The 3,839-nt window shown below is 36.9% G+C and overlaps 1 non-coding gene across 1 annotated transcript; it reads left to right on the top strand.

The window, feature by feature from the left end:
* Positions 1-1,200: 1,200 nt before the first annotated feature.
* Positions 1,201-1,305, top strand: LOC132498120 (U6 spliceosomal RNA). The gene has a single exon (XR_009533732.1). It is a non-coding gene; the product is annotated as a U6 spliceosomal RNA (small nuclear RNA).
* Positions 1,306-3,839: the final 2,534 nt, after the last annotated feature.

Here is a 3,839-nt window from a genome sequence, read left to right as displayed (position 1 = left end):
TCAATGTGTGAGAATGGAAACCTGAGAAACACGTATGGAAATACATTCATTCATCCAATAAATACCCCATCTTTAGGCATCATTTAATACTGATTTTTAAGAACTTGTATATTATGATGAAAGAAGAAAAAATGTCTTTTATACCAGTGGTTCTCAACTGAGTGCAGAGGGGAAGGACATTTCACAATATCTAAAGATGTTTTTACTTATCACAGCTGGCAGGGTAATACTGGCATGTACTGGGAGGCCAGGGATGCTGATGCTAAACACCCAACATTGTGTAAGATAGCACCCTACAAAAAAGAAGTACCAAATTTTAAGAATACTAATGCTTTATACTATTCTCTATCCCTCATAAGAATTTAATTAACACATATTTATTAGACAGCTATCATAAGCTAGTATCAAATTGAATTTCTGTGAAGAAAAAAAGACATGTTGTAGATGAATTACAGACAGATTGACTAATAGATAGTTGACTTGCTAGATGGAAAGATAGAGGGATATATGGCTGGATGAATGGGTACTTCATAGATAGATATATGCATATATAAACCAAACTACAGCAGTCACAACACTCCGTGTTGGACTAAAATAAACCATATTAGTGATTGCTAATTGCAGGACATTTATAATCTTGCTATCATCTTATTGTGTCTCCACAGAACTTGTTCTTTTTAACAATAAAATGTTGGACTGCATAAAAAGCTGCACATGAGTTTGGGGAGAGACTGTATGGTCATTTTGGTATTATTGCTAATGATATTTGTGAACAGGCTGGCTGTAAGTGAGAACCGATCAGCAGTTTTTAGTTAGGTGCCCCATGAAGTAAATATAATGTCTTCTTCAAATGAAAGGCATGTGTCTCTTTCCCAAAAATGAGCATCACTGTGACAAGTGAGAAATGTATTAACTATGTAGATGGAATGCTTCTGCATATGATTCAGTAGCAAAGTGGAATCTAGGCAAAGACTTTGAGCAGAGGCTTTTCAAAAACAGATGCTCCAATAGTGGGGATTATACTTAGATCACTGGATAGAAAAGAAAATTTTTATTTCCTTGGAGGTCCTACATTTTACATAGTATGGCCCATAAATTAGGTTATGAGTAGCAAAGGCAGGATTTATAAAAAGATAGGGAGTAGAGGTAGCTTCCTCCAAGCCTTCCTCATTTCCACTGTAGTATGGAGGGACCCATAGTGTATCCTTTGGAAGTTCATGTATTAAAACTGAAATGATACAGAGAAGATTACCATGGGCCCTTTTTAAGGATGACATGTAAATTTACAAGGTCTTCCACATTTATCAGTGGGATGACATATTCAAAGTGTTAATGATCAACCAAAAATTCTAAGTCCCTCAAGACAATTCTTCAAAATTAAGGAGAAATTAAGACATTCCCAGGTCAACAAAAACTTAATTTGATGCTACCATATCTGTCCCACAAGAAATATTAATGTGACTCCTTCAAGCTGAAATGAAAGGGCACTAGATGTTAAGTTGATTTACACAGGGGAATAAAAAGCACCAGTAAAGGAAAATATATGACATTGTATATGTATTTTTTATAGCTTTTTTCCCTCCTGATTAAAAGATAATGACATGAAGCAATAATTATAAAGCTGTATTGATGAGCTTACATTGTATAAAGATGTGATTTGTATGACAATAACAGCACAAAGCAGAGAGGAGATAACAGGACTATACTGGGGCAAAGGTTCTGTATACTATTATTTAGTATTAATATGATAGATTGTTTTAGGTCAGACTAATTGTAATCCTCAGGGCAACCATTAAGAAAATAAAATTTAAAATACAGAAAAAGAAGCAACAAGGGAAGTAAAATGATACACTAGCAATTATTTAACACAAAAGAAGGTATTAAGGGAGGAGTAGAAAAACAAAAAAACTGACAGAAAAGATAGCAAAATGCTAGATGTCAATTCTACTGTATCAATAATTACATTAAATGTAAATGGATTCAACACTCTAATTTGAAAGCAGAGCTTAAAGAAAATTTTCCAGCCAGATGTTGTTCAGAAGTGAAAAACTTCTGATTCAAAAATGTTTATAGGCTGAAAGTAAAAGGAAGAAAAAGTAACCGAAACAGATCTTGGTTGGCTATACTACCACTAGACAAAATAGACTTTAAGAAAAACATTGTTACTAAAGACAAACAGGGACATTGTTTATAATGCTAGTAAGTCAACCCATCAGAAGATATAACAATTATAAACTAAGTGTACCTTAAAACAGAGTCCAAATACACAAGATTAAAAATGGACAGAAATGAAAGGAGAAATAGACAATTCAACGATAATAGTTGGAAATTTCAATACTTCACTTTCAATAATGGATAAAATAACTAGGCAGAAGATCAACAAGGAAATTGAAGATCCAGAAGTTTCCATGGGCTTTTGTGGAAGGACACAGGAAGAGCTGAATAGAAAACCACAGAGACACTATACCAGGATGGAGTAAACCTGTATTAGTATGAGTTCTCCAGAGAAACAGAACCAACAGGATATGTATATATGTATATAGAATAGATGTATATAGATGTAGATACAGATATACAGAGATTTATTTTGAGAAACTGGCTCACACAATAGTGGGGCTTCTTAAATCCCATTTGTGCAGAGTAAGCTAAGAGGCTGGAGACTCAGGAATTAGTTGCAGTTTGAGTCCACAGGCCGTCTGCTGGCAGACTTCCTTCTTGCCATCAGGCAAGGTCAGACTCTGTTCTATAAAAGCCTTCAACTGATTACATGAGGCCCACCCACATCACAGAGGTCAATCTGCTTTACTTAATGTTCACCAATTTAAATGTTAATCTCATCCAAAAAAATACCTTCACAGAAACACCTAGAATAATGTGTGACCAAATATCTGGGCACTGTGGCTTAGCCAATTTGACACATAAAATTAACCATTACAGGCTCCAGTGATGAGCTGGACAGACGATATGGTTAAGACTCAGAGGGGCCTAGCACCATGTATGGCTGTTAGCACAAATGATGTCATCTCGGGCTCTTACATTTTCTCCTGTGCTTCCACTGACCCTACCCAGGACTGTACTGGGCAGTAAATCACTTCTGTTACGAAGGGCTTCGTAGTTAATAGGTATCATTTAATAATCATTAGGATCAGATGGCCTCTATGCTCTGTTAGTCCCGTTAGTCCCCAAACAATGATGACAATTGCACTGACTATTCCACCCAGCCACAAAACTACTGATAGTTACCCATTCGTAAATCTTGACTTACGAATTCATGTCCTGTTTCCAACCACTTATCCCTATACCCTAGCTTAACTATAAAATTATCCCAATGGCCCATCGGCAGTGTGGAATGCAGCTGCAAATGCTTCCAGATCTTTATCTGCCCAATCCCACCCTGTGAGTAAATTACCCTGCCTCACTTTTCAGTCTCATGACGCATGCTCAGTTTGGTGGGCACTTTTTCTGGGCCCTGGTAGTGCAAAAGAACCAGCAGAATCGCAATTTGGCCAGCCTCATAATTTACAACAGCCTGGGGTGCTGGTCATGACTGGGTAACTTAGACATTAAATGCTAACCGCAGGGCATGATGGTGAGAGCAAGAAAGGAATCAGAAGATAGCACGGGCCTGATCACTTGGCTATGAGCCCCTTTCTATGCACCCACGGAGTCATGTAAATTCCCAGGCTCTTTGGTAATTTCTTGGGGAGTAGAAGTCTAAAAAGGAATAACTCTGAAACACTGAACAATTGCTAAGGAGACTAAGTTACTCAAAACGGTTAAGGTTTTGCAACCTAAACACTACTGAAATTTTGGACTAGATAATACTTTGCTTTGGAGAG

This window comes from Mesoplodon densirostris, chromosome 10 (genome assembly GCF_025265405.1).
Source record: "Mesoplodon densirostris isolate mMesDen1 chromosome 10, mMesDen1 primary haplotype, whole genome shotgun sequence".
NCBI classification, from domain to species: Eukaryota; Metazoa; Chordata; class Mammalia; order Artiodactyla; family Ziphiidae; genus Mesoplodon; species Mesoplodon densirostris.
The sequence above is the reverse complement of the archived record's forward strand: the minus strand, read 5'-3'. Positions and strand labels throughout refer to the sequence as shown.